Source organism: Coregonus lavaretus (assembly GCF_964263955.1).
Source record: "Coregonus lavaretus genome assembly, chromosome: 20".
Taxonomy (NCBI): Eukaryota; Metazoa; Chordata; class Actinopteri; order Salmoniformes; family Salmonidae; genus Coregonus; species Coregonus lavaretus.
The window spans coordinates 25,638,175-25,665,567 of NC_140007.1; the positions used below are offsets into that span (position 1 = coordinate 25,638,175).

At 49.1% G+C, this 27,393-nt stretch overlaps 1 pseudogene across 1 annotated transcript in view; it reads right to left on the reverse strand.

Annotated features, from left to right (window-relative positions):
• Positions 1–527: 527 nt before the first annotated feature.
• Positions 528–27,393, reverse strand: part of LOC311148095 (cilia- and flagella-associated protein 74-like) — a 166,023-nt pseudogene continuing 139,157 nt past the window's right edge. Inside the window, exons 30-31 of the transcript in view lie at positions 980–1,141; positions 528–574 (exon numbers count right to left, since the gene is read on the reverse strand). The product of the transcript in view is annotated as a cilia- and flagella-associated protein 74-like (transcript). The remainder of the gene's footprint in view (positions 575–979; positions 1,142–27,393) is intronic.

A 27,393-nucleotide genomic window follows, 5' to 3' on the forward strand; every position in this document is an offset into this window, starting at 1 on the left:
GAATGGTAAATATGATGTTCGTATATACGGGCCCACTGAAAAACCACGCAGGGCAGTCAGAGAACTAACTTTTTTTATAAGTTCTTCTTTAAATACTCTGACAGAGTATCATGATTTAACTGGATTTGAACCCAAATGCAGACAACTACACCAAGCCAGAGAAGGTTTAGGGAGTTCACTCGGGAGCCCTACTTAGGCTACTTCACTTATACTTTCTTCACTCTCAGGCGGCCCTAACGCATCATATGCTGCATGAAGACAGAGACACAGGTGCGCATTCAGAGACACAACAAGACAAGGGTACGTTCAAAGAGACAACACAAAAAAAACTACCACAACATATGCTGTGCGGAGACAGGAGCGCGTTCAGAGGCACAACACAAGGCAAACTAGCAAACAAACAGACAGAAGATGCAGGGGTGTGTTCAGAGACAACAACACAACACAAGCTAGAAAACAAACAGACAGAAGAAGCAGAGGCGTGTTCAGAGACACAACATCAGCCAACTACTGATGAAACATATGCTTCACAGAGACAGGAGAGGCAGGGGCAGCTTCAGAGACACAACACAAACTATCAAACAGAGACACAACACAAGCTATCAAACAAACAGGCCCAGACTGGACTGTCACTGAGGCTCTTGCCATAAATATTACAATTTAAAAAACTTTATCGCACAAGGGGCAATAGTAGGTCTGGACAAAATCATTACTAATGAGGACACCCTATTGCTTACATACGGGTAGGGCACTACTATATGGATAATAGGGTTAGTTTGGCCAAAAGTAGTGCACTATGTGGCAAATAGGGTGTCATGTAAAACAAACAGAGTATTCCCAGTCAGAGTGTGCTGACCATAGAGATACATTATATTACTGCTACTATTACTGTGTTCTATTTAGCTAATTATATGGTGCTGACCATGTGAGGTGAGGCTAATGGGCTTTGACCTTTGACCTCTAAGACAGACCGCTGTACCTTGAGCTCCAGGTTCTGTGGAAACGATGAGCAGCATCAAGTTGCTGTCCCACACATCTACCAGCAGGGTGTGTAGAGCCAGGTAGTGCAAGAACCACAACCTCTCGCCCATTCGCAGGAATGCCCCGTCTGCACGGAACTGCTGCTGGAGCCACGGGGAGCCTGGAAAGAGGTAAATTATATCATAGAGATAAAATTACTAGAACGACATCCCCATTCAAGTTAAGGGGTCTGTGATGGGTGGACCGGAGGACAAATTGAATGTACCCATAGTAGTAATTATATTTCTACAGCAGAATGAGGAGGGGGAGGGGCACATGGATATGTACACATTCACGCATTTAAACACAAACAAAGCATACACACTCATATAGACTCATACTAACTCACACTTGCGTGTCCGTACACACACATACATACACATCAATTCATCAAAAGTATGTATGTGTGTGTGTGTGTGTGTGTGCTCGTGTTTGCCTGTGTATAACGAAGGAAGGAGTGAACGTCCTGTACACGGTGCCTCGTTAGTACATAACACATCACCAAAGCAAAGCTTCAAACCCCCCCATTGACAATCCAGGTTATACCAAGGTTACACCAAGGTTTCATTGAAGGTTAAGAAATCATCAAAAGAGACGACGCAGAGGTAAGAACATGTTCTTATTCCCACAAGTCTGATCACAAGAGAGTGCGTTGAGTACAATCCGACCGTGTAGAACATAGCCCCTGGCTGCATCCCGAATGGCACCCTATTATCTACAGTGGGGGAAAAAAGTATTTAGTCAGCCACCAATTGTGCAAGTTCTCCCACTTAAAAAGATGAGAGAGGCCTGTAATTTTCATCATAGGTACACGTCAACTATGACAGACAAAATGAGAAAAAAATATCCAGAAAATCACATTGTAGGATTTTTTATGAATTTATTTGCAAATTATGGTGGAAAATAAGTATTTGGTCAATAACAAAAGTTTCTCAATACTTTGTAATATACCCTTTGTTGGTAATGACACAGGTCAAACATTTTCTGTAAGTCTTCACAAGGTTTTCACACACTGTTGCTGGTATTTTGGCCCATTCCTCCATGCAGATCTCCTTTAGAGCAGTGATGTTTTGGGGCTGTCGCTGGGCAACACGGACTTTCAACTCCCTCCAATGATTTTCTATGGGGTTGAGATCTGGAGACTGGCTAGGCCACTCCAGGACCTTGAAATGCTTCTTACGAAGCCACTCCTTCGTTGCCCTGGCGGTGTGTTTGGGATCATTGTCATGCTGAAAGACCCAGCCACGTTTCATCTTCAATGCCCTTGCTGATGGAAGGAGGTTTTCACTCAAAATCTCACGATACATGGCCCCATTCATTCTTTCCTTTACATGGATCAGTCGTCCTTGTCCCTTTGCAGAAAAACAGCCCCAAAGCATGATGTCTCCACCTCCATGCTTCACAGTAGGTATGGTGTTCTTTGGATGCAACTCAGCATTCTTTGTCCTCCAAACACGACGAGTTGAGTTTTTACCAAAAAGTTATATTTTGGTTTCATCTGACCATATGACATTCTCCCAATCCTCTTCTGGATCATCCAAATGCACTCTAGCAAACTTCAGACGGGCCTGGACATGTACTGGCTTAAGCAGGGGGACACGTCTGGCACTGCAGGATTTGAGTCCCTGGCGGCGTAGTGTGTTACTGATGGTAGGCTTTGTTACTTTGGTCCCAGCTCTCTGCAGGTCATTCACTAGGTCCCCCCGTGTGGTTCTGGGATTTCTGCTCACCGTTCTTGTGATCATTTTGACCCCACGGGGTGAGATCTTGCGTGGAGCCCCAGATCGAGGGAGATTATCAGTGGTCTTGTATGTCTTCCATTTCCTAATAATTGCTCCCACAGTTGATTTCTTCAAACCAAGCGGCTTACCTATTGCAGATTCAGTCTTCCCAGCCTGGTGCAGGTCTACAATTTTGTTTCTGGTGTCCTTTGACAGCTCTTTGGTCTTGGCCATAGTGTTGTTTGGAGTGTGACTGTTTGAGGTTGTGGACAGGTGTCTTTTATACTGATAACAAGTTCAAACAGGTGCCATTAATACAGGTAACGAGTGGAGGACAGAGGAACCTCTTAAAGAAGAAGTTACAGGTCTGTGAGAGCCAGAAATCTTGCTTGTTTGTAGGTGACCAAATACTTATTTTCCACCATAATTTGCAAATAAATTCATTAAAAGTCCTACAATGTGATTTTCTGGATTTTTTTTCTCAATTTGTCTGTCATAGTTGACGTATATCTATGATGAAAATTACAGGCCTCTCTCATCTTTTTAAGTGGGAGAACTTGCACAATTGGTGGCTGACTAAATACTTTTTTCCCCCACTGTATGTAGTGCACTGATTTTGACCAGGGCCATATAGGGAGTAAGGGAAAGGGAAAGGGGGATACCTAGTCAGTTGTACAACTGAATGCATTCAACTGAAATGTGTCTTCCGCATTTAACCATGCCATTTGGGAAGCACCGCCTTTTATCCCTATGACACATTTCCTTAGACAGCCCCTGTGGCCTGCTGGGTAGTGAGAGGCCACCTAGGTGCAGACTCGTCACCCCTGACTACACCAGCAGTGATACTAGCTTGCCGTATATCTCTCTCTTCACATCTTTAACGCTACCACGGTACAGTACATCATGTCTGGTCTAAGAGCTTCCGAAAGAGGCAACTTTTTTGATACACTACATGACCAAAAGTATGTGGACACCTGCTCATCGAACATCTCATTCCAAAATCATGGGCAATAATATGGAGTTGGTCCCCCCTTTGCTGCTATAACAGCCTCCACTCTTCTGGGAAGGTTTTCCACTAGATGTTGGAACATTGCTGTGGGGACTTGCTTCCATTCAGCCACAAGAGCATTAGTGAGGTCGGGCACTGATGTTGGGCGATTAGGCCTAGCTCGCAGTCGGCGTCCCAATTCATCCCAAAGGTGTTCGATGGGGTTGAGGTCAGGGCTCTGTGCAAGCCAGTCAAGTTCTTCCACACCGATCTCGACAAACCATTTCTGCTTTGTGCACGAGGGCATTGTCATGCTAAAACAGGAAAGGGCCTTCCCCAAACTGTTGCCAAAAAGTTGGAAGCACAGAATCATCTAGAATGTCATTGTATGCTGTAGCGTTAAGATTTCCCTTCACTAGAACTAAGGGGCCTAGCCCGAACCATTAAAAACAGCCCCAGACCATTATTCCTCCTCCACCAAACTTTACAGTTGGCACTATGTATTTGGGCAGGTGGCGTTCTCCTGGCATCCGCCAAACCAGATTCGTCAGACTGCCAGATGGTGAAGCGTGATTAATCACTCCAGAGAACGCGTTTCCACTGCTGCAGAGTCCAATGGCGGCAAGCTTTACACCACTCCAGCCAACACTTGGCATTGCGCATGGTGATCTTAGGCTTGTGTGTGGCTGCTTGGCCATGAAGCTCCCGACGAACAAATCTTGTGCTTCCAGAGTCCGTTTGGAACTCGGTAGTGAGTGTTGCAACCAAGGACAGACAATTTTTAAGCGCTATGCGCTTCATCACTTGCCGGTACCGTTCTGTGAACTTGTGTGACCTACGACTTCACGGCTGAGTCATTGTTGCTCCTAGACGTTTCCACTTCACAATAACAGCACTTACTGTTGACCGGGGCAGCTCTAGCAGGGCAGAAACTGACTTGTTGGAAATGTGACGGTGCCACGTCGAAAGTCACTGAGCTCTTCAGTAAGGCCATTCTACTGCCAATGTTTGTCTATGGAGATTGCATGGCTGTGTGCTCGATTTTATACACCTGTCAGCAACGGGTGTGGCTGAAATAGCCGAATCCACTAATTTTAAGGGGTGTCCACATACTTTTGTATATATAGTGTATCTTGAAGAGGCTTGAAGATCTGTACCCCCCATCCTCCCACTTTTCCCCTCCTCCCTCCCTCCCTCCCCCCGCTGACTCTCCGCTCAGACCATTAATTTTCCCAGCAGGCCCAGAGGCTTGTGCGGGGCTGACGAGCGGGGAAGCTGACAGGAGGCCCTGGGCTGCAGGGGAGGGGCGGCTCCGGCGCTGCAGCCGCAAACAGAGCCGAGCCAAGCTGAGTCAAGCAGAGGAAAACATAGGAGCTGCTGACTACCTTGTTTACAGTACAGTACATACATATTCATACAGACAACATCATACAGCATGTACTGTCGTGGTCAAAAGTTTTGAGAATGACACAAATACTAATTTTCACAAAGTCTGTTTTGATGATGGCAATTTGCATATACTCCAGAATGTCATGAAGAGTGATCAGATGAATTGCAATGAATTGCAAAGTCCCTCTTTGCCATGAAAATGACCTTAATCCCCCAAAAACATTTTCACTTCATTTCAACCCTGCCACAAAAGGACCAGCTGCCATCATGTCAGTGATTCTCTCGTTAACACAGGTGAGAGTGTTGACGAGGACAAGGCTGGATAACACTCTGTCATGCTGATTGAATTAGAATATCAGACAGCTTTAAAAGGAGGGTGGTGCTTGAAATCATTGTTCTTCCTCTGTTAACCATGGTTACCTGCAAGGAAACACGTGCCGTCATCATTACTTTGCACAAAAAGGGCTTCACAGGCAAAGATATTGCTGCTAGTAAGATTGCACCTAAATCAACCATTTATCGGATCATCAAGAACTTCAAGGAGAGAGGTTCAATTGTTGTGAAGAAGGCGTCAGGGCGCCCAAGAAAGTCCAGCAAGTGCCATGACCGTCTCCTAAAGATGATTCAGCTGCGGGATCGGGGCACCACCAGTGCAGAGCTTGCTCAGGAATGGCAGCAGGCAGGTGTGAGTGCATCTGCACGCAGACTTTTGGAGGATGGCCTGGTGTCAAAAAGGGCAGCAAAGAAGCCACTTCTCTCCAGGAAAAACATCAGGGACAGACTGATATTCTGCAAAAGGTGCAGGGATTGGACTGCTGAGGACTGGGGTAAAGTCATTTTCTCTGATGAATCCACTTTCCGATAGTTTGGGGCATCCAGAAAACAACTTGTCCGGAGAAGACAAGGTGGGCGCTACCATCAGTCCTGTGTCATGCCAACAGTAAAGCATCCTGAGACCATTCATGTGTGGGGTTGCTTCTCAGCCAAGGGAGTGGGCTCACTCACAATTTTGCCTAAGAACACAGCCATGAATAAAGAATGGTACCAACACATCCTCCGAGAGCAACTTCTCCCAACCATCCAAGAACAGTTTGGTGACGAACAATGCTTTTTCCAGCATGATGGAGCACCTTGCCATAAGGCAAAAGTGATAACTAAGTGGCTCGGGGAACAAAACATCGACATTTTGGGTCCATGGCCAGGAAACTCCCCAGACCTTGAGAACTTGTGGTCGATCCTCAAGAGGCGGGTGGACAAACAAAACCCCACAAATTCTGACAAACTCCAAGCATTGATTATGCAAGAATGGGCTGCCATCATTCAGGATGTGGCCCAGAAGTTAATTGACAGCATGCCAGGGCGGATTGCAGAGGTCTTGAAAAAGACCTCCCGAGTGGCGCAGTGGTCTAAGGCACTGCATCGCAGTGCTAGCTGTGCCACTAGAGATCCTGGTTCAAATCCAGGCTCTGTCGTAACCGGCCACGACTGGGAGACCCATGGGGCGGCGCACAATTGGCCCAGGGTAGGGGAGGGAATGGCCGGCAGGGATGTAGCTCAGTTGGTAGAGCATGGTGTTTGCAACGCCAGGGTTGTGGGTTTGATTCCCATGGGGGGCCAGTATGAAAAAAATAATGTATGCACTCACTAACTGTAAGTCGCTCTGGATAAGAGTGTCTGCTAAATGACTGAAATGTAAGTTTAGAGAGACTAGTTAACACCCAGGCACGTGCACAGTTTGGGGTCTACCTGTGCCCTTGTGTGGTGGTATAAATAGCTGTCATTGTTGTTCTGAACCCACTGCACACAAGTCGTCGTGACGTCGTCAAATTCTTGGGCAGCATGTGCGCCAAATATTGAACAGCTTGTTGAGTTGTGGCCATAGAAGGGTTTTTTAACCTTGGCAATTTGACTTTTAAACTCATGGGTACACTAGCAATGGCTGTCAGTCCTGACTTGAATGGGAACTGCCATCTATGGATTATATTTCTATGGTTGGTTAATGGCTGTCAGTTTGTCTTTCACAAATTTCAAAATAGCCTACAATTGCGAGAAAAACGTACAGTTTAGAAAGCAAATGCCTTCTGCTGACAAGAGAAGACTAATCTGTCTGTAGATGCTAACAATGGTACAGTACAGTTTCTCAAAAATGTTGAGTGTGTCATGATTTAACTGGATTAGAACCCAAATGCAGACAAGTACACCAAGCCAGAGAAGGTTTAACAGGTTTATTTACAATGTTCAATAGTCCAGGTTTCCAATAGTAGGGGAAGAGCAAGTCCAGGTTACAGGGAGGGTAACAGATCCAGGTCAGGGCAGGTGTGGTACCGTAATGTCCTAGTGTCCGTGGTGAGTCCAAAAGGGAGGTCCGGTAGTTGAGAGCAGGATGGTGGTGGCAGGAGTGAAGCGGAGGCAGGAGTCAGGTTCCAATAATCTGTGGCACAGGAGAAAAGTAAATAGAACAGGCCAAAAACACAAAGAGCGAAAAACAAACAGGTTGAGTCGGCAGCGAGACTAACATGGTCGTCTTGACTATGATCTGACGATGAGTGGTAAGTTTGACCGGGTCTTAAAGGCTGAGGTGATTATGGTGAATAAGCTGCAGCTGGAACCCTGACTCCCGCACACCAGACTTCACTCCTGCAATCAAGGAAAGACAGAGGGGAGGGAGAGAGCAGAGAGAGAGCTACCTAGCAGCAGTAGGCCTAACAGTACCCCCCTCTACGGACGCCACCTGGCGGCCGACAGGGTTTATCGGGATGTAACCTATGAAACTCTCGGACCAGAGCAGGATCCACAATGAAGCTCCTGGGCACCCAGGAACGTTCCTCAGGACCATAACCCTCCCAATCCACCAGGTACTGGAAACCACGACGGCGAACATCCAGAAGTCGCCGGACAGTGTAGACCGGACCCCCACCCACGATCCTGGGCGGAGGAGGGGGACGAGAGGGCGGGCACCGAGGGCTAACCGACACAGGCTTAATCTGGGAAACATGAAAGGTGGAATGAACCCGTAGGGAGGCAGGAAGCTGTAGCTTAACCGCGCAGGGGTTAACAATAGACAGTATCTTGAACGGTCCTATAAAACGAGGCGCCATCTTCTTAGACTCCACTTTCAATGGAAGGTCACGTGACTTAAGCCATACCTCTTGACCAGGAGAGTAACCGGGAGCCTGGGACCGGTGACGGTTGGCTTGCCTCTGCATGTACGCCGAAGCTCGGGACAGAGCTACCCTGGCCTTCCTCCAGACCTTGAAGCAGCGGCGCATGTGGGACTGCACCGAGGGTACCGCCAGTTCCCTCTCTTGAGAAGGGAACAGGGGAGGTTGATAACCCAGAGCACACAGAAAGGGAGACAAACCAGAGGAAGCGTTAGTCAAGGTGTTATGAGCATATTCCACCCAGGGGACCATGGAGCTCCATGACCCAGGGTTAGACCCTGTGACACAGAGGAGAGCGGTCTCCATCTCCTGGTTCGCTCTCTCGGCTTGCCCGTTGGTCTGGGAGTGATATCCAGAGGACAGGCTGGATGTGATGCCCAAAGCTTTACAGAAAGCTTTCCACACCTGGGAGACAAACTGGGGACCCCTGTCAGAGACAATATCCGTGGGTAGACCATGAGAGCGGAACACATGTTCAACCAAAATATCAGCCGTCTCTCTGGCAGTGGGCAGTTTAGGTAGGGCCAAAAAATGAGCGAACTTAGAAAAACGATCAATCACAGTAAGAATGACAGTCTTTCCAGACGAGGGGGGAAGTCCAGTGAAAAAATCCATAGCAATGTGCGACCAGGGCCGGCTGGGTATAGGTAGAGGTCGTAGATGACCAGCGCTGGCCTGGGTGGAGTTCTTACTTCGTGCACATACCGTACAAGCAGCAATGAAGGCTCGAGTGTCCGCCTCCATCGTGGGCCACCAGAACTTCCGTCGCACAAAGTCAAGGGTCCGCGAAACTCCAGGGTGACAGGTAAGGGGAGACGAGTGAGCCCACTGAAGTACCTGGGAGCGAGCAGACTCAGGGACAAACATCCGGTTAGGAGGACCCCTCCCAGGGTCAGCTTGATGATGTTGAGCCTGTCTAACAATCCCTTCGATGTCACATGTGATGGCCGCAATACTGCAGGTAGGAGGCAAGATGGGTTCAGGGTTACTACCAGTATCAACAGCCGAATGAACACGAGACAGGGCGTCAGGCTTGACGTTGCGTGACCCAGGACGGTAAGACAGAGAAAAATTGAATCTCCCAAAAAATAGTGCCCACCTGGCTTGACGGGGGTTGAGCTGCTTCGCTGACTGGAGGTAAGCCAGATTCTTATGATCCGTCCAAACGATGAAGGGTTGTTCCGCCCCCTCCAACCAATGTCGCCACTCCTCGAGAGCCAGCTTAACGGCGAGCAGTTCACGATTGCCAACATCATAATTCCTCTATGCCTGAGAAAGTTTCCTTGAGAGAAAAGCACAGGGATGCAGTTTGTTATCTTCAGGAGAACGTTGTGACAACACCGCACCTACCCCAGTGTCGGATGCATCCACCTCCACGACAAACTGGCAGTCGGGGTCCGGCTGCATCAGAATGGGAGCCGAGGCAAAGCGATGTTTCAGTTCTTCGAACGCTGATTCGGCCCCTTCATTCCAAGCGAACGGTCGTGAGATGGAGGTGAGAGCGGTGAGTGGCGCCGCAATGCGGCTGTAGTCCTTGATGAACCTCCTATAGAAGTTCGCAAACCCCAGGAATCGTTGAAGTTGTTTGCGGGTGGAAGGGGCTGGCCAGTCCGGGACAGCAGAGATCTTAGCTGGGTCCATCCGCAACTCCCCCTGAGCTATGATGTAACCCAAAAAAGAGGTCTCAGACACATGAAATTCACATTTCTCCATCTTCACAAACAGTTTGTTCTCCAACAACCTTTGCAACACCTGGCGCACATGCAGTTCATGTTCCTGGGAGGACTCTGAGAAAATCAAGATATCATCCAGATAGACAAAAACAAACCGATTCAACATGTCCCGAAGGACATCATTGACTAGTGCCTGAAAAACAGCAGGGGCATTGGACAACCCAAAAGGCATAACTAGATTCTCAAAATGTCCCAAGGGTGTGTTGAAGGCAGTCTTCCATTCATCACCTTTACGAATGCGCACCAGGTGATACGCATTTCGTAGATCCAGTTTGGTAAAGATAGTTGCACCATGAAGGAGGGGAAAAGCAGAATTAATTAATGGCAGAGAATATTTGTTCTTAATGGTGATGTTGTTAAGTCCACGGAAATCAATACAGGGTCTGAGGGTCTTATCCTTCTTAGCAACAAAAAAGAATCCCGCTCCTACAGGTGACGAGGAAGGACGAATAATACCTGCCGCCAAGGAGTCCCGAATGTAGTTCTCCATAGCCTCCGTCTCCGGGCGGGAGAGATTGTACAGGCGACTGCTGGGGAGCGGGGCTCCTGGCTGGAGGTCAATGGCGTAGTCGTAAGGCCGGTGAGGAGGAAGAGAAGTAGCTCTGTGTTTGCAGAAAATGGATGCCAGGTCATGATACACGTCAGGGACAGCAGAAAGATCCATGGACTCCAGTGGAGGTTGAGGCACAGTGCTGGCAGGGGTCTGAGCAGAACACAAACAATTCACATGACAAAATGTGCTCCATGAAACAATTCTACCTGTCACCCAATCAATGTGTGGATTGTGTCTTATGAGCCAGGGGATACCAAGGACCAGGGGGGTCTGTGGGCAGTCGATTATATGGAATTGAATGTTCTCCTGATGATTTCCCGACACTCTGAGACAAACAGGAACAGTCTGATGGGTAATACGGGTCAACAATTGTCCATTTAGACCCTTAGCCTGCAGCGGACAGTCCATAGGAACAGTCTCCAAATCCATTTGTTGAGCCCACTCTCTATCCAAAAAGCTTTCGTCGGCACCAGAGTCAACCAGCGCACTAACAGAGAAATTCTGGGACTGCCACTGGAGGGATGCCTGGAGCAGAATGCGGGGAGAAGAGGAAGAATCCGCTGCTCGGCTCACCAAAACTTCTCCCAATAATGATGAGCCGGCCCTTTTCCCGGACGAACTGGGCAGGAAGGAACGAAATGACCAGCTTCTCCACAATACAGGCAGACCCGAGCCTGAATACGACGTGCACGCTCCTCTGAGGACAACCGTGCACGACCCACCTCCATGGCTTCGGGTTCAGTGCTCCTCGTATCGACTCGGGAAGACACAGCTTTCTCCGTAGGGAAGATGCGGGGAGGAGTTTGTTGACGACAGACAGGTTGCTTGGAACTAACACTCCTCTCCCGGCGGCGCTCCCGAATCCGATTATCCAACCTGATCGTGAGTGAAATAAGATTATCCAGCGTAGGCGATTCATCATATGACACCAATTCATCTTTTAAAGTCTCAGACAAAGCATTGATGAACACTCCTTGTAATGCCTCGTCATTCCAACCACTCACTGCCGCTAAAGTCCGAAACTCCACTGCCATCTCCGCCACACTGCGAGCCCCCTGCCGAAGAGAAAACAACCGTTTAGCAGCCTCCTTGCCCCGTACGGGGTGGTCAAAAACCTTCCTCATCTCAGTGGTGAAGGCAACGTAAGCGTTGCAAATGTCCGACTGACTCTCCCAGACCGCGGATCCCCAGGCACGAGCGGAACCGCTAGTAGAGTTGATAAGGTAGGCAATACGGGCTCTTTCTGAGGCGTAGGTGAGGGGCTGTTGTTCAAACACTAACGAGCATTGAGTCAAAAAATCGCCACAGGTTCCCATGTTCCCGTCATAGCGCTCTGGAGCAGGTACAAAGGCTCTCTGATCTGGGCTGAAGGGGTAGGAAAAACAGGTGGAGCAGGAGAAGGAGCAGTTTGTATGCCATGCCCGAGAGGTGCATTATTAACTTGGGTAGAAAGGGCAGACACTTGATTGGTGAGTAATTGAACCTGATTAAGCAGCACCTGACTGTCTTCAGCAATAGTCTTAAACAGGGTATCATGTTGGCCAAGTAAAATGCCCTGATTGGCTATGGCAGTCCGAATTTGAGTGCACTCTGGGGTGGTATCCGAGCTACTGCCTGCTGGGTTCATGTTGGTCAGATCATACTGTCATGATTTAACTGGATTTGAACCCAAATGCAGACAACTACACCAAGCCAGAGAAGGTTTAACAGGTTTATTTACAATGTTCAATTATTCCAGGTTTCCAATAATAGGGGAAGAGCAAGTCCAGGTTACAGGGAGGGTAACAGATCCAGGTCAGGGCAGGTGTGGTACCGTAATGTCCTAGTGTCCGTGGTGAGTCCAAAAGGGAGGTCCGTAGTGGAGAGCAGGATGGTGGTGGCAGGAGTGAAGCGGAGGCAGGAGTCAGGTACCAATAATCTGTGGCACAGGAGAAAAGTAAATAGAACAGGCCAAAAACACAAAGAGCGAAAACAAACAGGTTGAGTCGGCAGCGAGACTAACATGGTCGTCTTGACTATGATCTGACGATGAGTGGTAAGTTTGACCGGGTCTTAAAGGCTGAGGTGATTATGGTGAATGAGCTGCAGCTGGAACCCTGACTCCCGCACACCAGACTTCACTCCTGCAATCAAGGACAGACAGAGGGGAGGGGGAGAGCAGAGAGAGAGAGCTACCTAGCAGCAGTAGGCCTAACACAGAGATAGTTCCCGCTCCCTGCTGGGCCTGTCAGAGTAGAGGCTGGGTGTGGTTTAAACTTACCCAACCTATCGATGGCGCACAGGCTGGTCCCATCCCCTTGGCGCTTCACTGTTGCCGGGCATTAGTTGTTATCTTTACAACTTGTCTCGAGTCAGCAACCTCAGACATAGTTTGTTCTTCTTTGTAGCAGAACACATGTCCTTGAGCGGTTTAACAAAGAGGCAGTGTGTGTGTGAATCACAAGTCTGTCTCAGCCTACCCCCTAACGGTTCCTCACATTAATCTCAGCTTGTTATGTTAAACAATCTATATCAGTACAGCACAAACCTATTATGCTTAATCATTCATGTATTCTTTCTAAGCTAGGCATCACATCTAGTTATAAGAAAATAGATCCCCACAATCCCCCTTTTCACACACGCTGGGTGTGAACCCAAAATAAGAAATTTCAGGGAAATTTTGGATTCCCCCTTTTGACACCCACTAGGGTGTCACCCATTAAAATACAATACAAACAAAACAGAATCACACTTTTATTAATAGGCAATAATGATAATAAAAAGGCCTTCAGTCCCTCCATCTACACCTAACTTGTACTAGGTTGGCTACCAGCCACCCAGGAACTTTAAACCTTCACATAAGGAAAGACAGACATTCACAATAGTTAAAATGGATTTATAAAACATAAAAACACAAACAGGGAATTTTGATTCCCCCTTTAGACACCCACTAGGGTGTCACTCCACCACCTCACCAATAGCAAACCAAGGGTCATCCTTTGTCAACCCCATCTCAGTGTCTGCATCTCCTTCTTGAGCCCCTAGGAGGGGCATCATACCAGCAGCATGCACGACATCTGTAACAGACTTTCTCAAACAAGGAATTACACAGGCAGCACAGCACATTAATATTAGAAACACAACTACTAGGGTCAGAAATCCAGTAACCACCAATGCAGCATACTTACCAAACCACTCCCCCAACCAGGAGAACAGTCCATTTCCCTCCATTCCAGCCATGCTCTTCATTTCAGCTGATAGTTTATCTAAACCAACTAGGGCTTTAGAGATACTCCCGTCAGGACTGGTATTGTTAGGGATAAATGTGCAACAATGGCTTACCATTCTATAGACACCACCCCTTTCTGCCTGATCTAGAGGCAACCTCTTTTTACTAAGTCATAAGAGTGAGATGGCGGATAATTGTTCAAAGATCCCTTCTGTTGCATCCCTAGTCTAGCCAATAAATCGTTGTTGGTCGTAATAGATATAAGTAATCCACAATTTGTTTATTGTCACCCACCAAAAGAACGTGGTAGTAAACCTTTCCCCTAATTGTTTCATAGCTCGGTATCCATCCGATACCCCCCTTGGTATCCCAATTGCATCCATCTAAATAGGGCTATTCTCCTTCTTGTTAAAACTCCTCCTACATCTGTTTAATCCTTGGTTCCTGGTGACTAATTCTAACTAGTTGAACCAGTAGAACCAGGGCGCACGTATCTAGCCACCCTTTTGGAATTCTCTGCCTTATACTGCCTTTACTGGCACACGCCCACCACACATCGGTTACAGGGGCTGTAAGGTTCAAAATTCTCTCCTGTGCTTCCGAACTTAAGTCTGTCACATTACTACTATCTCCAATTGATAATTGGTGATGTCTTTGTTTCTCTTTACCCCCCATCTGGATGTTCAGTCCCGCCCGGTCTCATATCCCCATCCCCAAGTGTGTTTAAACACTTGAGTCTAGGAACAATCCGCCGTGGGGGCCGAACACGAATATAATGGGATTTTATAATCCCAATTTGCTTATTGACATGTACCCCACCCATTGGCTACGTCCCTAACCCTTATTTTGAATCTGACAGTCTGCCCTTCTCTGACTCCCATTTTGTAGGCCACTCGTCCTTGACGGTCAGTATGTCGGGTCGCTTCTCTTCTCTTTTACTTCTTAACAATGGTAAGGGCATAGCACAATTGGTGGTGGATCTTGACATATCAAGACCATTACCGAGACTATGATGCAACTCAAGTTATCCATATTCCCAAAAACCGCCAACCCTCTCCTGTCCTCAGTCTTTCTGCTTGGTATTACCCCATACTCACACCCTGAGAACACACTACAGTGATGATAGGTTGGGGTAGGAGATCTTCGTTAACAGAGGTGATCCCCAGACCCTATTGGTCCAGTTCTTCTCTCTAACTCTGCATGTGTTCAGTGGTGCTTGCATGTGTTCTTACCTTTTTGCAGTGGGTAACGTGGACCCAGGTTGCTTTTTCTGCTATTCTAATGGCAAAGGCAGTGACCAATATAACCTGATAGGGCCCTTCCCAACAGGCCTGCTTCCAGTTTTTCTTCTTTAGGGACTGGATGCTCACCAGTCACCTGGTTAGATAGAGTGGGTCACCTTCTCCTTTAGTTCACCTGTGGGGCACAAAACCTCTGACATACGGGTGTGATTAATAAACTATCTTCACACGTGTTCAGCTCTAAATTTCTATTTCTGACTTTTTTTTAAAAGTATTTTGTCCTCTCCTTCATACAGTTTTTTACCGATTTTGCAGGTTTTCCTACTTACAAAGCATGTAGAGTTCTGTAATTTTTATCATAGGTACACTTCAACTGTGAGAGACGGAATCTAAAACAAAAATCCAATTGTATGATTTTTAAGTAATTAATTTGCATTTTATTGCATGACATAAGTATTTGATACATCAAAAAAGCAGAACTTAATATTTGGTACAGAAACCTTTGTTTGCAATTACAGAGATCATACGTTTCCTGTAGGTCTTGACCAGGTTTGCACACACTGCAGCAGGGATTATGGCCCACTCCTCCATACAGACCTTCTCCAGATCCTTCAGGTTTCGGGGCTGTTGCTGGGCAATACGGACTTTCAGCTCCCTCCAAAGATTTTCTATTGGGTTCAGGTCTGGAGACTGGCCAGGCCACTCCAGGACCTTGAGATGCTTCTTACGGAGCCACTCCTTAGTTGCCCTGGCTGTGTGTTTCGGGTCGTTGTCATGCTGGAAGACCCAGCCACGACCCATCTTCAATGCTCTTACTGAGGGAAGGAGGTTGTTGGCCAAGATCTCGCTATACATGGCCCCATCCATCCTCCCCTCAATACGGTGCAGTCATCCTGTCCCGTTTGCAGAAAAGCATCCCCAAATAATGATGTTTCCACCTCCATGCTTCACGGTTGGGATGGTGTTTTTGGGGTTGTACTCATCCTTCTTCTTCCTCCAAACACGGCGAGTGGAGTTTAGACGAAAAACCTCTATTTTTGTCTCATCAGACCACATGACCTCCCATTCCTCCTCTGGATCATCCAGATGGTCATTGGCAAACTTCAGACGAGCCTGGACATGCGCTGGCTTGAGCAAGGGGACCTTGCGTGCGCTGCAGGATTTTAATCCATGACGGCGTAGTGTGTTACTAATGGTTTTCTTTGAGACTGTGGTCCCAGCTCTCTTCAGGTCATTGACCAGGTCCTGCCGTGTAGTTCTGGGCTGATCCCTCACCTTCCTCATGATCATTGATTCCCCACGAGGTGAGATCTTGCATGGAGCCCCAGACCGAGGCTGATTGACCGTCATCTTGAACTTCTTCCATTTTCTAATAATTGCGCCAACAGTTGTTGCCTTCTCACCAAGCTGCTTGCCTATTGTCCTGTAGCCCATCCCAGCCTTGTGCAGGTCTACAATTTTATCCCTGATGTCCTTATACAGCTCTCTGGTCTTGGCCATTGTGGAGAGGTTGGAGTCTGTTTGATTGAGTGTGTGGACAGGTGTCTTTTATACAGGCAACGAGTTCAAACAGGTGCAGTTAATACAGGTAATGAGTGGAGAACAGGAGGGCTTCTTAAAGAAAAACTAACAGGTCTGTGAGAGCCGGAATTCTTACTGGTTGGTAGGTGATCAAATACTTATGTCATGCAATAAAATGGAAATTAATTTCTTAAAAATCATACAATGTGATTTTCTGGATTTTTGTTTTAGATTCCGTCTCTCACAGTTGAAGTGTACCTATGATAAAAAATTACAGACCTCTACATGCTTTGTAAGTAGGAAAACCTGCAAAATCGGCAGTGTATCAAATACTTGTTCTCCCCACTGTATATATTTATTATTTAATCCTACCATCTACTTATCATCCCCTTTTGACACATGTTTTGCCCATGTGTCAATATTACCACCTACCTAAACAATCACTTAGGTAATATTGGTAATTTATCATCCAATTGCCATCCCTTATTTTTACCCCCTAATTTTAACATAACAACCCTTTATAACCATCATACTAGGTGTGTTGTTTTTTATTTGAAAAACCCAATTTGAAAAACAACAACCACAAATAGCCAGGCCCCACTTAATTTGGTAGCTCACTTTTATGACCAAAATACTGCCTAACTTCACTACTGTTCCCCCTAGCCCTGGGCAACATACCAATGAGATAAGCTAATCTCTTTCTCCTGGTTATACATTTTGTTAACCTTCAATTACCATCAGTAATCTAAAGATGGTAGTACACACAAAACATGATACAGATATCCCCAGTCCTAACCCATCAATAATTGTTTGTATCAATCTAATTCCTCATAACTAATCCATAAAACCACTCAAAATTCCTCAAATGATTATTTAATTGATTACCCTAAATCTGCTACATGTGATCTCATCTCAAATGATCCATTATCAATTATTTGATCAACCCCCTAGGAAAATCTGTCTCCCTTTCTATTGTTCCTGTCCCCCCTGTAAATGTCACATTTCATTTTTTAGCCAATACAATCACGGTAACATCAAATGTTCCTGTCACGATCGTCATATGGAACAGACCAAGGCGCAGCGTGATGAACGAACATACTTTAATTAGTTAAAGTGTAAACACAATACAAAACAAGAAACGACTCGTGAAGTCCACGGTATCAATGACCGAACACGGAACAAGAACCCACAAACACAAAGGGAAAATAGACAGTATAAATATGGCTCCCAATCAGAGACAACCAACGACAGCTGACACTCGTTGCCTCTGATTGGGAGTCACTCTAGCCAACATAGAAATAAACACAACAGAATACCAACATAGAAATAAACACATAGAATGAACACACCCTGGCTCAACATATAGAGTCCCAGAGCCAGGGTGTGACAGTACCCCCCCTAAAGGCGCGGACTGCGACCGCGCCTCAACCTGAACAAAACAGGGGAGGGCTGGGCGGGCATACCTCCTCGGCGGCGGTTCTGGCTCCGGCCTTGACCACCACCCTCCAATACACCCCCCATAGCGCCCCTGGTCCAGTCTGGCCCCGCCGGCTGGAGCTGAACTGGACTTAGCAGGAGCGGTTAGCTTCAGCTCCATAGTGGAGCAGTTGACCGGTACCTTACCAGGCACTGGTGACCCAGGCACGGGTTGTGCTGGACTGACGACGCGCACCCCTGGCTTGGTGCGTGGAGGAGGAACGGGCCTTACCAGGCTGACGACGCGCACCCCTGGCTTGGTGCGTGGAGGAGGAACGGGCCTTACCAGGCTGACGACTCGCACCCCTGGCTTAGTGCGTGGAGGAGGAACGGACCTTACCAGGCTGACGCCTCGCACCCCTGGCTTGGTGCGTGGAGGAGGAACGGGCCTTACCAGGCTGACGACTCGCACCCCTGGCTTGGTGCGTGGAGGAGGGACGGGCCTTACCAGGCTGACGTCTCGCACCCCTGGCTTAGTGCGAGTGGCAGGAACAGGCCGGGCCGGGCTGGCGACGCGCACCGTATACTTGGTGCGAGTGGCAGGAACAGGCCGGGCCGGGCTGGCGACGCGCACCGTATACTTGGTGCGAGTGGCAGGAACAGGCCGGGCCGGGCTGGCGACGCGCACCGTAGACTTGGTGCGATTGGCAGGAACAGGCCGGGCCGGGCTGGCGACGCGCACCGTATACTTGGTGCGAGTGGCAGGAACAGGCCGGGCCGGGCTGGCGACGCGCACCGTAGACTTGGTGCGTGGAGCAGGGACAGGCCGGGCTGGGCTGGCGACGCACACCGTAGGCTTGGTGCGTAGAGCAGGGACAGGCCGGGCCGGGCTGGCGACGCACACCGTAGGCTTGGTGCGTAGAGCAGGGACAGGCCGGGCTGGGCTGGCGACGCACACCGTAGGCTTGGTGCGTGGAGCAGGGACAGGCCGAACCGGGCTGTGGAGACGGATAGGAGACCTGGAGTGAAGAGCGGCCACAACCCGTCCTGGCTGAATGCCTACCCTCACACACTCTGTGTGAGGCATCCGCACAGGACGTACAGGGCGGTGTATCCGTAACCTGGTGGCCTTCTGGATCCGCCCCTTTTCTGCCTCCGTCAGCCCCGTCGTCCATGCCGTGTGCCCCCCCCTAAACAATTTCTGGGGTTGCCTCTCGCCTGTCAGACGTTGACCCGTTTGGCGCCGCTGCTCCTCTCTACGGCGCGCCTCCACCGTCTCTTCTCCCGGCGCTTCCTCCCATGTCCAGCCCAAGAGCTGCCCCTGGACACGCTGCTTGGTCGTTGCATGGTGGGTTCTTCTGTCACGATCGTCATATGGAACCGACCAAGGCGCAGCGTGATGAACGAACATACTTTAATTAGTTAAAGTGTAAACACAATACAAAACAAGAAACGACTCGTGAAGTCCACGGTATCAATGACCGAACACGGAACAAGAACCCACAAACACAAAGGGAAAATAGACAGTATAAATATGGCTCCCAATCAGAGACAACCAACGACAGCTGACACTCGTTGCCTCTGATTGGGAGTCACTCTAGCCAACATAGAAATAAACACAACAGAATACCAACATAGAAATAAACACATAGAATGAACACACCCTGGCTCAACATATAGAGTCCCAGAGCCAGGGTGTGACAGTTCCCTCCTTTGGCCATTTAGTTACTATCTTTCTGGTCCTTTTTCTCATTTGTTAGAGATATTACCAATACCTTCACTATTTTCTGGGAACCTTCTCTTCATGATTGCTACTGGTGATCCTGCCATCTCTACTTCTGGTGTGGTCTAATGTATATATTAGGGTGTAAGGTAAATTATTCCTGTTGTCTTTTTCAGCTAAACGTTTTATATCCCTCAGTTAATGGTATTTTCTCCCTAATATATCTTCATACTCTTCTTCTTTCTCTAAATGAGATTTAATCCCTTGCCTGTCACGGTTTCGGCCGAGGCTGCTCCTCCTCCTTGTTCGGGCAGGCTTCGGCGGTCGTCGTCCCCGGAGTACTAGCTGCCACCGTTCGATGTTTCATGTTTGTTTGGTTTTGTCTGTTTGTACACCTGTCCCTTGTTAGTGTTTGATTTGGTTGCCTATTTAGTTTTCGTGTGTGGGGGCAGGTGTTATGTGGTATTGTTTATTGTCAAGCTGTTGCTCTTTTTGTATTACTCTCGTGTTTGTTGTTTTCCGAGAGTCCGCACTGTGTGCGCTATCTTCATTTTACGCACTGTGTGTGTTGTGCGTAATTTGTATTTTGCCTCCCGGTTGGGTTGGCTGTTCGCCTGTTTGGTGCTGCATTTTGTTTACTAAAGTCTGTTGACGAACGCCCGTGTTTCCTGCGCTTGATTTCCTCACCGCATCTACACTCAGCTACTGACAGAATACCACATCACATCATGGAGTCAGCAGGAGCACCCGCGCCGACAGAGGTCATGGAGGACCGTCTTCGTGGACAGGAGGACCGGATTAACCAGATCGGTCACGCCTTGGATCGGGTGATGAACACTCTCCACCGATGGGAAAGCAGCGGGGTACCCACCTACCGGACCATCCCCATCGGTCAGTCCTCCTGTCCACATTCCGGAACCCAGTGGGATTCGGCTCTCGCTCCCGAGGGCGTACGACGGCTCCGCTGCCGGGTGTCAAGGGTTCCTGCTACAGGTGGAGCTCTACCTCGCCACCGTACACCCGGCGCCCTCGGGACACGAGAGCGTCTCCGCCCTCATCTCCTGTCTCACCGGCAAGGCGTTGGAGTGGGCCAACGCCGAATGGAGGAGAATGGACGCCGCTACCATCACCTATGCGGAGTTCTCCCGCCGCTTCCGGGCCGTGTTCGACCATCCACCAGAAGGGAAGGCGGCGGGGGAGCGTCTGTTCTTCCTCCGACAGGGGATGAGGAGCGCACAGGATTTTGCCCTGGAGTTCCGGACTCTAGCGGCAGATGCAGGGTGGAATGAGCGGGCCCTCATAGACCACTTCCGTTGTAGCCTCCGGGAGGATGTCCAAAGAGAGTTGGCGTGCAGGGATACCATGTTGACGTTTGACCAACTAGTCGACATGGCCATTCGGTTGGACACCCTGCTCGCCACCCGTGGACGTCCCGGATGGGGGTCGCCCATTTCACCCTCCAGCACCTCCGAGCCGAGCCCTATGGAGCTCGGAGGTGCTGGCGCTAGAGAAAGGAGGAGTAGGAACCCGAGGGGGGCCGTCCCCTGCACCAACTGTGGCCGTGGAGGGCACACCGCGGCTAGGTGTTGGGGAAGGTCCCCCGGTGGAGGTGAAGGCAGGCCACGCATTGGGGAGTCCTCCCAGGTGAGTAGGCGCCCTACTTACCCAGAGATTTCTGTCGTTCACATAACTTTGCCTGTTTGTTTTCCACAGGTAGCACCTCGTTCCCAGCATAAGGCGCTAGTCGATTCAGGCGCAGCTGGGAACTTTGTAGATCGCCAGTTCTGTGTAGAATTAGGGATTCCTCTCCTTCCCGTTGATAAGCCTTTCCCTGTACATGCCCTAGATAGCCGTCCGTTAGGATCTGGGTTGATTAGGGAGGTCACAGCGCCCCTTAAGATGGAGGCGCAGGGGGGTCATGAGGAGACGATTCAGCTCTATCTGATTGACTCTCCTGCGTATCCGGTGGTGCTGGGGCTTCCCTGGTTGATTACCCATGACCCTACTATTTCGTGGCGAGAGAAGGCTCTTAAAGGGTGGTCTGCTCAGTGTGAGGGGCTGTGTCTGGGTGTTTCCATAGGGGCGACCTCGGTGGAAAGTCCGAATCTAATGCCTGCACTGCATATTCCCCCCGAGTATGAGGATTTGACACTGGTGTTTAGTAAGACTAGGGCGGCGCAGCTGCCGCCTCATAGACAGGGGGATTGTGCGATAGATCTCCAGTTAGGAGCAGCCCTCCCGCGGAGCCATGTGTATCCCTTGTCTCAAGAGGAGAGGAAGGCGATGGAAACTTACATCGCCGAGTCTCTGAGACAGGGATACATACGGGCCTCCACTTCACCCGCTTCCTCAAGCTTATTTTTTGTGAAGAAAAAGGATGGAGGTCTGCGCCCGTGTATTGATTACCGCGGTCTCAATCAGATTACGGTGAAGTACAGCTATCCACTTCCTCTGATTGCGACTATGACGGAATCATTACACGGTGCTCAGTTCTTCACAAAATTGGATCTCAGGAGCGCATATAACTTGGTGCGCATTAGAGAGGGCGATGAATGGAAGACAGCATTTAGCACGACCTCCGGTCATTACGAGTATCTCGTCATGCCATATGGGTTAATGACTGCTCCCTCAGTCTTCCAATCCTTCGTCGATGAGATTTTCCGGGACATGCAGGGGCAGGGAGTAGTCGTGTACATGGACGATATTCTGGTGTACAGTTCTACCCGAGCAGAGCATGTAGCCCTGGTGCGCCGAGTGTTGAGGAGGCTGTTGGAGCATGACCTATATGTCAAGGCAGAGAAATGTCTGTTCTTTCAGAAGTTGGTCTCCTTTTTGGGTTATCAGTTGTCTGCGTCAGGGGTGAAGATGGAGGTTGACCGGGTGTCAGCTGTGCGTAATTGGCAAACCCCAACCACTGTGAAAGAGGTGCAACAGTTCTTGGGTTTTGCGAATTACTACCGGAGGTTTATCCGGGGTTTTGGACAGGTGGCAGCTCCCATAACGTCTCTGTTGAAGGGGGGTCCGGTGCGCTTGCGGTGGTCAGCTGAGGCGGACAGGGCTTTTGGGAGACTGAAGGACCTGTTTACCTCGGCGCCGGTGTTGGCGCATCCGGATCCCGCTTTACCATTCCAGGTAGAGGTAGACGCGTCCGAGGCTGGTATTGGGGCCGTTCTCTCACAACGGTCTGGCACACCACCTAAACTCCGCCCCTGTGCTTTTTATTCTAAGAAGCTCAGTCCGGCGGAGCGGAATTATGACGTAGGGGACAGGGAGCTGTTAGCCGTGGTACAGGCCCTAAAGGTGTGGAGGCATTGGCTTGAGGGGGCCCAACACCCTTTCCTCATTTTGACTGACCACCGTAACCTGGAATACATCCGGGCAGCTAGGAGACTGAATCCTCGCCAGGCCCGCTGGACTATGTTTCTAGCCCGGTTTGTGTTTAAAATCACTTACATCCCTGGGTCCCAGAACGGGAAGGCAGATGCCCTGTCTCGGCGGTATGACACGGAGGAGAGGTCCGTTGAGCCCACTCACATACTACCAAAGTCTTGTCTGGTTGCACCGGTGGTATGGGAGGTCGATGCAGAGATCGAGCGGGCGTTACGCACCGACCCAAGTCCTCCACAGTGTCCAGTGGGTCGGACGTACGTTCCGCTTGAGGTACGCGATCGCCTCATTTATTGGGCTCATACGTCCCCCTCCTCTGGACATCCAGGTATCGGCCGGACAGTTCACTGCCTTAGCACTAAGTACTGGTGGCCAACGTTAGCCAGGGATGTGAGGATTTATGTCTCCTCCTGTTCGGTGTGTGCCCAGTGTAAGGCGCCCAGACATTTGCCCAGGGGTAAGCTACAACCCCTGCCCGTTCCACAACGACCCTGGTCCCACCTCTCGGTGGATTTTGTTACAGACCTTCCCCCCTCACAGGGGAATACTACCATCCTGGTCGTTGTGGATCGGTTCTCGAAGGCCTGTCGTCTCCTTCCCATGCCGGGTCTCCCTACTGCCCTACAGACCGCTGAGGCTCTGTTTACCCATGTCTTCCGGCATTACGGGGTACCCGAGGATATAGTGTCTGATCGAGGCCCCCAGTTCACCTCCAGAGTGTGGAGAGCGTTTATGGAACGGTTGGGGGTTTCGGTGAGCCTTACCTCGGGTTACCACCCGGAGAGTAATGGGCAGGTTGAACGTGTCAACCAGGATGTGGGTAGGTTTCTGAGGTCTTATTGCAAGGGCCGGCCGGAGGAGTGGGCGAGATACGTTCCGTGGGCCGAGATGGCACAGAACTCTCTCCGCCACTCCTCCACCCAACTAACCCCTTTCCAGTGTGTGTTAGGGTACCAGCCGGTTCTGGCACCTTGGCACGAGAGCCAGATCGAGGCCCCTGCGGTGGATGAGTGGGTGCGGCGCTCGGAGGAGACATGGAACGCTGCCCACGTTCATCTGCAGCGGGCCATCCGTCGGCATAAGACGAGCGCCGATCTCCACCGCAGTGAGGGGCCTGTGTACGCACCTGGAGATCGAGTCTGGCTCTCGACCAGAAACCTGCCCCTCCGTCTGCCCTGCCGGAAGCTGGGTCGGTGGTTTGTGGGGCCATTCAAAGTCCTGAGGAGGTTGAACGAGGTGTGTTACAGGTTAGAACTGCCTATTGATTACAGGAATATTAACCCCTCGTTCCATGTATCTCTCCTCAGGCCGGTGGTAGCTGGTCCACTCCAGGACTATGAGATAGAAGAGACTCCTCCGCCCCCGTTGGACATCGAGGGGGCTCCGGCATACACTGTGAGGTCCATCCTTGATTCGAGACGCCGGATGGGGGGTCTCCAATATCTCATGGAGTGGGAGGGGTACGGCCCGGAGGAGCGGTGCTGGGTGCCGAGGAGGGACATATTAGACCTGTCCCTGCTGACCGAGTTCCATCAGGGTCATCCTACGCGCCCTGCTCCGCGTCGTCCTGGTCGTCCCCGAGGCCGGGATCGGCGCACGGCTGGAGCCGCGCGTCAATGGGGGGATACTGTCACGGTTTCGGCCGAGGCTGCTCCTCCTCCTTGTTCGGGCAGGCTTCGGCGGTCGTCGTCCCCGGAGTACTAGCTGCCACCGTTCGATGTTTCATGTTTGTTTGGTTTTGTCTGTTTGTACACCTGTCCCTTGTTAGTGTTTGATTTGGTTGCCTATTTAGTTTTCGTGTGTGGGGGCAGGTGTTATGTGGTATTGTTTATTGTCAAGCTGTTGCTCTTTTTGTATTACTCTCGTGTTTGTTGTTTTCCGAGAGTCCGCACTGTGTGCGCTATCTTCATTTTACGCACTGTGTGTGTTGTGCGTAATTTGTATTTTGCCTCCCGGTTGGGTTGGCTGTTCGCCTGTTTGGTGCTGCATTTTGTTTACTAAAGTCTGTTGACGAACGCCCGTGTTTCCTGCGCTTGATTTCCTCACCGCATCTACACTCAGCTACTGACATTGCCTTTCCTCTACTATCCTTCTATCATTACTGGATCAATGATAATAACTGTAATAACTATTAATTATAATTGTAATAACTATTTCACATTAAATTGTGCCTTTTTCTGATAATGTTATAATTGTAGCCTATTGCATTACTTTAGTTTAAAATATACGTTTGTTTATTTAACAAATTTAGAACCCACTATAGGTTGGTGCTATTCCCTCAGCATAATAGCTAAAGCTACTTGCATCCCCTGGTCCCCGTAACGAAAATAAATTATCGTTCTAGAATTCACCAACTATTTGCATACACCACTGGTGTTAAGCAACATATCGAATAAAGTAATAACAATTAGAATTTATCAAAGCACTGCCTTCCAGTCAAGTATTTAGACCTCTACTTGAAATCTTACAGCTCAATCTAACTCGCCGGACTGTCTGTATTTTTTTTATTTTTTTAATTCCGCTAACCAGAGCCATAAATTATTCTCCTTTGTCCTCAACTTAATTTTCACAGCTCTATCGCCATTTCAGTTCGCTATTCAATTTATTTAACTGTTCTCTCTGATTAGGCCCTAATTAATAAAACAAATACTTGCTATCGTTGATAAGCATACATTTAATGATATTCCTATCATTTGAACTATCTCTCACCCCTCCCCTTGCTCCTTCCTACACAACGGGGGAGGCGTGGGGACCTTGTAACATATTTTCATAGACCTTTCTAGAATACTTATACTTAAGCTATCTAATTCAACCTTTCACATTTCTCAATCCACGTAGTAATCTAGGTCTATAGCCCAAATGCGAAAGCTTTACCCACTGTCCCTACCTGTGTTCGAACCAGGGACCCTCTACATACATTGCCAGTCACCCCACACATTCCGCGATCCTTTCAAAGTATATACTTCCAGTTCATAGAGCAAGTGACGTCACCAAATGAAAACCGCACTAGCTCTCACCTCATTCAGCAACACAAAAACTCTCTCTCCCTTCACCCATTCCCTATTGAATAAGTGAGTCTTTCTATTTAACCCCAACCACGCTTCAAATCTTCCATTCAACATCAACAAACCAAATACTCAGTAGTATCCGGTCACCACCCATACCAGCCGCCGAATTCACTCATACACACAGACCCCACCCCATGCCACCGAAATGCCCAACAAAACATAATAGTTCAATGGAACCCCCTATTGGCTCTCTACTATTTATACATTACTTCCATAACCACACCAGTCATGGTCCGATCACCCATCAAACCCCATCACATGATCAAACAACGGCACAACCTTAAACTCATATGGGGCGGCAGGTAGCCCAGTAACCAAGAGCACCGTGCCAGCAACCGAGAGGTCGCCGGTTCCAATCCCCGAGCCGACCAGGTGAAAAATCTGCCGATGTGCCCCCGAGCAAGGCACCCAACCCCAATTGCTCCTGCAAGTCGCTCTGGACAAGAGCGTCTGCTAAATTACCAAAAATGCAAATGTAAATATTCTCTACTTTCTCACCCATGATGTACGTCTACGTTCGGGTGAGCAAGTTCATACGTTATACATCTAAGGTTGCTGGGGCCTCTTTCATTCCCCGCCAATAGATTAGGTAAGGCTATCAGTGGGTACTTGCCCCCTCCTACTCTCTCTCTCTCTCTCTCTCTCTCACTGCTTCTTCATGCTCTTCTCCCATGTCTATGAAATGTCCTCTGGGAGGAGAGGCTGCTCTACTTCCTTGTTTCCTTTCCTCACTCAGATCTCGCAAGGTTTTCTCCATTTCTTTCAGCTGCTTTGCACCTCTTCTCACTTCCTCTTCCATTCTTTTAACTTCCTTTTTTCTTTCTTCTCTCTCTCTGTCCTCTCGTTCCTGATTTTTAAGTACTGATTGGGTCAAACCCCCATCAGGCATCAGGCTTCCCCTGTCGCCGTCACCCGTCAGGCTCATACGACTTTCTTCTTCCTGTAATCTGGACATGTTCTCAACCCCGTCTCGTATAGCTCTTGTTGCTTCTAGCAGTGCCCCTACCTCCTGTCTCAGATCGCCCAGATCGCAAGCCCTCACTCATTTTTCTCCTTCTTCCTCTTCAGGTCGCTTATGATATTTGACTTTCCCCACAGTATCCAGTGTTGGAGCCATTAGCTTTGGTACCTCGTATGGGGGTGGTGACGTAGGCAGTTCTGGGTATAATCTGGGCGGGGGCGGAGCCGTAGGCAATCTGGATTCTTCTTTCTTGTCCTGCTTCTCCTTGTTGTTCTGTTTTTCTTCCCACATTTTCTTAAATTT